The sequence below is a fragment of the Diadema antillarum genome, unplaced genomic scaffold (assembly GCF_040938485.1).
Source record: "Diadema antillarum isolate AM-2024a unplaced genomic scaffold, OU_Dant_1.0 seq00001975_RagTag, whole genome shotgun sequence".
In the NCBI taxonomy this organism is placed as follows: domain Eukaryota; kingdom Metazoa; phylum Echinodermata; class Echinoidea; order Diadematoida; family Diadematidae; genus Diadema; species Diadema antillarum.
In genome coordinates this window covers 41,828-52,557 of record NW_027272633.1, presented here as the reverse complement: position 1 = coordinate 52,557, position 10,730 = coordinate 41,828, and positions in this window count along the sequence as shown.

The window sequence follows — 10,730 nt, the reverse complement described above, 5'->3', positions numbered from 1 at the left end:
GAGGGATACTCCTCTACTACACGAGGGACCCTTTTTTTTCTTTCTTTTTTGTACTCGAAAGTGAAACATTTATAGTGCAAACGTTTATTAAGATATTTAATTATTTCCATAATAATAGAGTATATTGCCCATTTCCCTGAATGCTACTTTATATCCATTTTCCTATAGGAAAATGGATATAAAGTAGCATTCAGGGAAATAGGCAATATATGGAAGGGTGTGGAAGGGAGAGAGATTTTGCATTTCCAGACCTGATATTCAGACATCTGATGCACCCTATTGGTGAAATATTAGATTTTTATTTCCATCAAATAAGGAACAAAAAGATATATAATCATGGGAGTGCGCAGTTATAATTATGGTTGCCTGCTCCCACACGAGGGAAAATTTCTAACATTGTATTTTCGGACTTGAAATTCACAGAGCTGTTGCACCCATTTGTTGAAATATCCGATATTTGTTTTCTACTTAGAAACGTTAGGAAAAAATATTCAGGAAAGTGTCGGGGAGGGAGAAGTGTGAGAGGAGAATACTCCTTCCCATACGATGGAAATTTTGGGATTTTCTAATTTGAAATCCAGAGATTTAGTGCACTCTTTTGGTGAAATATCTCAGATTTGTTCTTGTCCTAAAAGTAAGAAAATATATATTTATGGAAATATGCGGGGAAGGTGTATGAGGTGATGCACCCTCCCACAAAATGGAGATTTTTTTTTTTTCAGGTTAGGGTTTAATGGTGGGCTCTGTTGATGAAATACTAGATTTTTGTTTCTATTAAAAAGTGTGAGTAGAATAAAGACTAGTATATTCCAGGCAATGAGCTAGTAGAGGATTGGGGGATCACTTTCGAGGGAAGGAGGTGGTGCATTTCGATGATCATCATTAAACGGCCTAATGCACCCTTGGTGTTATATTGAGAAAATTGTCCATCCTCAAAGAGAAGATAATAGTCTCAATATCACCATCCCCCACCAACACCAGGGAGCTTTTACAATTGAATAGAAATGGAAATAATTATATCATTTACACACAATTGATGGAATATTTGGGATTTCTTAATCAAAGGGTTATCTAATTTAATGGGGGAAGTGAGCGGTTGAAGAGTTAGGGCAAATTACCCTCCAATATGACGGAACTAACTTATGCATTTTGTAAGTGAAAGATCTACACACTTTTTGACGACAGATTCGGAAATTTGTTAACCTCAAAAGTGTACAAAGTCTATGGAGAGAGGCCGAGCGAGGGACATTTAGCATTTTATGATTGCAATTTAATGACAAAGTGCAAATACTTCAGGTTGAATATTTGGAAAATGATAATTGTACAGTCCACCACCTTCCCCAAGGAGGAGGGGGGGGGGGGGGGCAACCTGTACCCGTTTTGCGCACATTTAAGGGAAAGATTCCACTGGACCTTCTGAGTTAAATGTTGCATTTTGAACATTATGTTGAATTTCTTTGTCTCTTGAAACAGGCTAAAAACAACAATTTTTGATAAACAGTAACGGTGGCCATTTTGGGCAACATTTGGTTTTTGCGAAGAACTTATGTGGTTTTATTTGTACTTATACGTGCTTCATGATCTCTGAATAAGTATTTCGTTGGGTTCCTTATGTCTTAAAATATATATTTAAACATAAGCGCGTATTGCGGTTACCTAGTTGCAGGATTGTGAGAAATACAGGAAATGGCAGCCACTTTGGACACCATTTTGGATTTCTGAAAGTGCTCAAGTGCTTTATTTGTGTTTCAAAATCTCTGAAAAAGTCTTATATCTGGTTCCTTGTGACTCAAAACGTATATTTCGACATTCCAAGTGTGTACAGTTGAAATCTACTTGCAAAATTATGAAAAAAAAATCAGGAAATGGCGGTCATTTTGGACGCCATCTTGGATTACGGTACTTGTATGCTTCAACGACTCTTATTATGTATTTTATCGAGTTCTTCCTCCTTCAAAACATATATGTAGACATTTAGATTTTGTATTTAGGCTACATGGCTGAAAAGTTATAAGAATTTTAGAAAATGGCGGCCATTTTGGGCGCCATCTTTGATTTCGGTACTTGCGTACATCAACATCTCTTAATATGTATTTCATTGAGTTCTTCATGCTTCAAAACATACATTTACATTTATATTTATAAATTTTGTACCTGGGTTCTCTGGTTGAAAGGTTATAAGAATTTCTGGAAATGGCGGCCATTTTGGACGCCATCTTGGATTGCGGAAAACGCTCAAAGAGGATTTATGAGGACTTTTAGTATGTTATTCTACAGACATTTTTCTGGACCTATCCCGGAAAAAAAATCAGCTTGTTACCAAAAATGTCCAGGTTAAAACTAATACTCTTGGACCACTGCTAGTAGATCGAGCTAGACTGTGGTACATGTACGTAAGGATACCCGACAACCATAGAGATATACATACTAAGAACACTTTATATATATCTCTATGCCGACAACCACTCCCCACCGCGGCCGCGCTAGGCGGTCTCGCCCGGCTCACGTGCCGACTCTACACGTTACAATCTGTACGTACTACGCAAAGTTCAGCGGTCCGAGCCGCATATATACATTGTACTATAGGTCATGGTAGCACAACACTGATCGGCAGAATTGGGAAGCTTGGAAGTGGAACTGAACTATTTCCATTTTCATTCCATAGATCCGGACGTTTTGTGACATTCAGTTCATTATCTGTTCATCAACATGGTCAAGTCGAGTGCTAAGGTATGTATACCTAGGGCCTAATGGCCCTTCTAGTCGGGGGAATACTAGTCTACTAGACTTTAGGTGTCAAGCAACAACAACAACAACAACAAACAATCAAACAAACAAACAAACAAACATAAAATTATGACGCACATTTCATCTGTATGTCTAACAACTAAAACAATCAGTAAAATCTCTGTTAAAATCTAAATTAGATCTAAACTTGTCATTACTAATACAAAATATTGGGTTTTTTTAATTTTTGGTTACAAAATACAAGGTCACGAAAGTATTAGGCCTATCAAACGAGTATGACTATTATCACTTTCACCATTCAGATATTAATTTTTGATTACCAAATCTGGTGTAACAAAAGGAGAATCAAAGAATTTTTTTCGGGGGGGGGGGGGGTTACTCAAGGTACATCTCCATAGTTTATAACACGCACTTTACCAACCACTGCAACAACCAACACATGCAATCTACCATCAATGCCATTATATTAAGATTTGTTTTTCCTTTGGAGGACCGTCAGACTAATACCAAAATTCATATTTTCTTTATTTATTCTTCTTCCTCCATTATCACTTTCTGCACATGGTAACAGCAAGTGGGCAAAAACAAACAAGCATGTCTATGTGGAGTTTTCAACGCTTGCGTCCACTATATCATCATGGCTGTTTAACGGAAATAATAACAAAAACGCGCATGGACCTTCCTGTCTGAATATTTTTTCACCATATCACTGCAATTATGACACGGTTTTTTTTTTTTGTTGTTCTATATCATGTTAAAATAAAGAAGAAAAGAAAGTGGGGTTTTCAGTGAACCGCATGAAATTCATGCATCGTAGCAGGGTATATCCCTGCATTGGTTCCTGGCCAGATTTGGGGTTCTTACGATGATTTCTGTCGCAAGGAAGCTCTGCTAGCACTAAAACGAACACATACATGAACCCCCAATCTTTACAATTGTTCTGCATTAAGTAACCCTTCTTCTACAATTTGATAAAGTTTCGTAAAAATAACATGGGTTTTGAATGTACAGCATGACATTCATGAACCCAACCTAAGCAGTGCACCCATCCCCGATAGGTTTATAACCAGATTTTGGGGCCTATGATTTCTATTATATGGGTGTGCTGCAAGCACAAAAACAAACACATGAACCCCCACTTTTTATTGTCTTTCTGGAATAAGTAAGCTTTCCTCTACAACTTGGTCAAGTTTCGTGAAAATGACATGGGTTTTGAATGTACAGCATATAAGTTTTGTGAACCCACCCTGTCAGGGTATCCCTGCATATTATATGTTCCTGACCAGATTTTAGGGACTTGCGATGATATATGTCGCATGGGGGCGCTGCTAGCACAAAAACGAACGCATGAATCCCCACTTTTTATTATTTTTCTGGAATTAGTAAGCCTTCTTCTGCAATTTGTTCAAGTTTCGTGAAAATGACATGGGTTTTGAATGTACAGCATAAATTTCATGAACCTTCTCCTTTAGTTCACCCACAGAAAACGTTGATGAGAAGGATTTGAGAGATTTTGGTGTTTTCTACCGCGTGAGGGCGCTGTTGCTCAAGAACAAGAGTGTAAACCCTAACTTTAAAACCTTTTCCTCGTTTTAGGTACCTTTTTCTGCAATTCTTGCAAATTTGAAGAAAATAACGTGGATTTTGAAAGAATTGTGGGGATTTAAGTTTGTCATTGCAGATCTTGCTGCCAATCATGGTCTCGATCTTGTGACGCTATCACAGGACGGCAGATTAGTTATATTCTTCAAAGTCCCGCAAGCACACGAACCTATGGTTTTATTTACATATTTGGGCTTCGGATGGGTCAAAGTTACGGTATGGAAAGTTTGAAAAAAATTACATGGACTTCACTTTAACTAAGGAACTCAAAATTTAATCATCTGTTGCTTGTATCATTCTAAACCTTTCCTGACAAGTTTCATCCAAATCCGTGAACTATACTTTTTTAGTTATTTTGCACATGGACTAACTAACTAACAAACGGACGAACAAACCAACGGTTACGAAAACATAGCCTTCTCCCTTGGAGGAGGTAATAACGTATGTTTGAATGTTTGAATGTTTGAATTGTGAATTCACTTAAAAAAAAACACACACAACACTATAAACTAAACAACACTAAACAACACTATAAACGCTGTCACAGGACGGCAGATTAGTTATTTCTTCCCAGTTTCCTCCAAATCCATGAACTACTTTTTGAGTTATTTTGCACACGGACAAACTAACTAACTAACTAACACACGAACGAACAAACCAACGGAGGTAATAACGAATATAAATGTTTGAATTGTGAATTCACTTAATAAAACACTATAAACTACATATTGTTGTGTTTAGCACGAGTACATTGTGATACGTTGTAATAAAACGCACTGGTTTTTTAACCACCCTGCCACTCCTAGTAGTTCTGCCACTGTGTGCTACTTCACTGCAACAAAACAAAAATTTGACGAATGCACACGTTTTTATACCTCCTCCGGGGGCTATCTCTATAATAATATAAGCAGTCACCGGTGATAAGAATCAGCCAGTATACGTGTGTGTGTATATAGATGTGTGTGTGCGTTTGTGTGCGCATTTATGAGTGCCATTTCATAGCTCTATTGGTATGTCAGGAAATGTTTCGCACACACACCCCTTTCAAATACATGCTGTCACACTCGCCTTTGTTCTTGTATTCGCACAGGCGTGACGTTCCTTTTGTTGAAAACGCAAGCAATTGCTTGTGCGGGACAAGCAAAAGGTATGGGCACAAGCAAAAGGTTATGCATATGGATTTAAGCAACTGCTTGAGCTTGACCTTTTGCTAGGAGAGCTTGTGCTTTTGCTTGAAGCAATTGCTTACAAGCAATTGCTTGTTTTATGCATTCGGCCCAATGTTTTCGGGATGTCCGTCCGTTCTTACAGGTATTAGGTGTTTCAAAAAACATTTCCCACTTTTGATTCTTAAGAATTCATAAACTATATATCAGATAACACTGTCATTTATATGAGTGATAGCTGAATAGTGTACAATTTTGTTGAAGGTAGTTTAAATATGTAAGCATAAATCAGTTTCATGAAATCCATGATTAATTCCACAGTTAGGTTCCGGATTTTGCTCTATATTTTCAACCCTCTGTACACGTACTTTCACTTTGCACAAGGGTCAATGGGTGTGTATGGGAGTGTGTGGTTAACACCCTGACAATGGTCCTGAACAATTGGGCCGAATGCATAAAACAAGCAATTGCTTGTAAGCAATTGCTTCAAGTAAAAGCACAAGCTCGTCTAGCAGAAGGTCTAGCTCAAGCAATTGCTTAATCCATATGCATAAACTTTTGCTTGACCCGCACAATAGTAGGCTTGCTAAGGGCGAAAAAAGGGGTGATCGCTGCATTTTATAGTACAAATGTCCTATTTGGCACACATGTTCCTCTGTACAATCGGAATTTTTTCATATAAAGAGACAATCTGTATCTATGCAAATAAGCCTTAATTTGCATAATTTATGCAAAAATACATATAAAAATATTTAAAAATTTATGTGCATCCACCGGAAATACCTAATTTGTTAAAAATATTCTATAGAGTATGTGGAAACAATTCCTGCAAAAATTGATTTCATACCTATGTAAATAAACATAAAATTTGCATAATTATGCAAGTTATTGTGCAAAAATCAGCATTTTTGAGAGAATTTCTCAACTATTAAGCACTGGATCTTGTAGTACAATGTTTGAACCTGGGATGGATATTCCTTGGGTCAAGAGTAAATGATTCATCTGAAGAGACAAACTGTCTATGCAAACAACCTGTTATTTGCATAATATGCATATCAATACCTACACATGAATAGATAATCAGAACAAACAAAAAGCCTTAATGAAGCTTTAAAGAAACTCCCCTTAAATCTCATCCTAGATATATTTAACCCATTAGAAACACTTTATGAAACAAAATGAGAAAAGAAATTGAATTTATTGAACTATCATTACCAGCTAATTTACATAATTCCTAAAGAAAGTAAAGTAAAAACATTATTTTTAAAGTTTTCTGTAATACAGTCAAAGAACTGCATGTTATAATCGAAACTACGGAAGTAGTATGCATTTCCTTTTATAGTCAAAAGGAAATGGTTTGTAATATCAAAAGACTATTTGTCTATATGCAAATACCACCTAATTAGCATCTTATGCATGTTAATACCCGAATGTACCAGAAGTCAATGGTCAAGGTCGGCTTAAGAAATTGTATCAGTTTACGCGGTAACTCGAGACTAGACTATGCAAATTTCACCAAACCTGGTGATGACGTATGATGGGGCAAGTGATTAAGCAGTTTTTGAGTAAAGTCAGCAAGAGGTCAAAGGTCAAAAAGTTCAAGGTCAATGCTAAAATTTAATTGTTTTCCTATCTATGCAACGTCTGAAGGTACTTTCTTCAAACTTACTGACTGCATACACTGTACTACCAAAATAAGATTGATAAGATTGATAATTGATAAGATCTTGAATGTGAATCAAGGCGAGATCATGAAACTTAGTACATAGTTGTGCATGTTCTACCTGACAGTGATACCTCTGTTTATTATTTTAAAAAAAAACGTTGAGCCCTCCCCTCTCAAGTGTTTTTGTTTCCTCTTGATAAGTAGGAAAGGACATGAAATTCAGTGAAATGGTATAGTCATCACCGTCATTACATTTAATGTATGGGTCGCATGGAAGTTAATTTTGATGCACACAATGTATAACCTCTGACATTCTTTATACCTTTTACATTTTTACCTGTGTATTTCTTTTAATTTAATCTCTGACATCTTTACACTAAACCAGTTAACATAATTATTCTTGGAAAAAGCTTCAAGATCATGTAGGTCGTGATTATCTATACAGGTATTAGCTGATATGTGGTGGAATATAACATTCTTTGGACCACCAGGGAGTTACATTTTCCCAAGGGAAAACAATCACAACCAGGGAGAATATGACATTTACGATTCACGTAAACAGTAGCCTGTGATGATCTGTTGACAAATCACATCCTAGTAATCGTAAAAGCCATCGAATTAACTCTTTTACGGCTATGAACATAGTATTTCTGCTTTGATTTATGGTTGAAATTGACTGATTTAAAGTCAGGGACTGAGACTATTTGACTTAAAGTACATGTATAACATCTCCTTTATTGTTCACATGACAAGTTTTGCATATTATTGCCATATCAAAATGTTATTGTGTATTAATTTCCTAGCATAGTTCCCATACAATAGTAGTTCATAGTATACTGAGTTAACATTTTTTTTTCCAGAAACAGACTTTGTTTTTAACTCAAGCTTGTAAGTTCTTACTCTCTAAGAAAAAAACGAGTGAAAATATTCACTCTTAAAGGAGTGAATACAAAAAAAGAGTGAATTTAGAGTGAATTTTGAGTGAAAATGAACATTTTCACTCATTTTGGAGTGACCTCAGGGATCACTCGAAGATTTTTAAGTGATCCCTGAGGTCACTCTAAAACGAGTGAAAATGAACCTTTTCACTCAAAATTCACTGCTAATTAATTCACTCTAAATTTACTCTTTTTTGTATTCACTCCTTTAAGAGTGAATATTTTCACTCGATTTTTTTAAGAGAGTTATAATGTGTGCAGCTACCCTTGCATCCACATAATTTGCACAATCAGTTTGATGTAAAAAGCCTCTCATTCGCTTGATTGCCTAGAAAATACAATGACAATTAGAGTTCACACTTTCACTATGGTAGTATTTTTTGTAATGATCTTCTAATCATGACCTCAGTTGTGTACTGTTTGCAAGGGAAACACAGTCCTTTTGTAAGCAATATTGTTCCAATTTGCATCTTTTCATATGTAGGCTCTACTGTTAGTTTTGCATAATCCTATTTGAAGAGTGTCACTATCGACCGTTATTTTTTCCACCCTGCAAAGCATTTATGCAATGAGGGAAAGTTGCTAGCAAAAATCATTTCAACGATCAATATGTTTTGAAATTTCACGTTTGGTGTACTTATTTACATAATTTATGCTTAAAGTGCCTAAGTTAATTTAACAATATGGAAACAATTTAAGCAACTGATAAGAGTTGTTGTGAGAATATTGTCTTATTCTATTAGCTTTTTGGATATTAAGTTCAAAGCGATTTAAGACATCGTTTGTTCTGATTATCTGTAGATGTGTAGGTATTGATATGCATATTATGCAAATAACGGGTTGTTTTCATAGAGACAACTAAGTTAATTTAACAATATGGAAACAATTTAAGCAACTGAAAAGTGTTGTGAGAATATTGTCTTATTCTATTAGCTTTTTGGATATTAAGTTCAAAGCGATTTAAGACATTGTTTGTTCTGGTTATCTGTAGATGTGTAGGTATTGATATGCATATTATGCAAATAACAGGTTGTTTTCAAAGAGACAGTTTGTCTCTTCAGATGAATAATTTAATCTTGACCCAAGGAACATCCATCCCAGGTTCAAACTTTGTACTACAAGATCCAGTGCTTAATAGTTGAGAAATTCTCTCAAAATACTGATTTTTGCACAATAACTTGCATAATTATGCAAATTCTATGTTAATTAACATAGGTATGAAATCAATTTTTGCAGGAATTGTTTCCACTTACTCAATAGAAATTTTGTACCAAATTAGGTATTTCCGGTGGATGCACATATATTTTTAAATAATTTTTATATGTGTTTTTGCATAAATTATGCAAATTTTATGTTAATTAACATAGGTATGAAATCAATTTTTGCAGGAATTGTTTCCACTTACTCAATAGAAATTTTGTACCAAATTAGGTATTTCCGGTGGATGCACATATATTTTTAAATAATTTTTATATGTGTTTTTGCATAAATTATGCAAATTAAGGCTTATTTGCATAGATACAGATTGTCTCTTTAGATGAAAAATTTTCAATTGCCCTAGGGAACATCTGTGCCAAGTAGGACATTTGTACTAAAAAATGCAGCGTTTACCCCCTTAGCAAGTCTACTACAAGCAATTATTGCTTGCGTTTTCAATAGAAGGGACGTCACGCCTGTACGAAGACAAGAACAAAGGAGTGTGGCAGCATGTATTTGAAAGGGCATGAGTGTGCGGAAACATTTCCTGACATATAGTCCATGGGCCAGGCCAGATATTGGTACCATCTGAGGTGGCAAAACCTTTTTGGTGTCATTTTGTTTGTCGGGCATAGATATGCTTATCAAGCTATGATAGCATTTCCAAATGAGTAGCTTAGTCATAGTAAATGAATTTTTAACCAATTTGGTCTCGTTGTTATATCCCTATACTTCTGAATCGAAACTAACCGCCATATAAAGAAGAGCACTGTCTTCTGTATGTTCCATAGAGCTGTAAAATGCAGCTCTATGGTATGTTCACAGGTGTTCTGTTGTAAACGCGGTGCGCTTAGTCTTTATTCAAGGCAGCGAAGGGAATATCCAAAGGTTATGATGTCCACAGCGCTTAGTCTTTATTCTAGACGGCGAAGAGAATATCCAAAGCGTATGATACAGTGTATATCCTTTTATCTAAAAACAACAACAACAACAAAAGCAATTCCTAGTGAATTTTACCGTATTTTTCAATCATTTATCATTTTCCGGTGAAAACGCTACGGTGAAAACGCTGATACCACGCCAATGTCGCTTTATTTCCCTCCAACAATATAAGATAATGCAAAAACAATGTACCGGTACACTACGATACATTATAATGAATGATATTGTAAATGAACAGAGTGATTTTTGTTTAAAACTGATGTATTTGTTGATAGGGTAGTATAAAAACAGTATAGATAATCCCTTTTATGAGGAACTTTAGATATGATAACAGTACATTGGTCTAGATAAAGAACTAAGCGCACCGCGTGACAGCTGTGGACATCATAACCCTTTGGATATTCCCTTCGCTGCCTTGAATAAAGACTACGCGCACCGCATTTACAATAGAACACCTGTGGACATACAGAA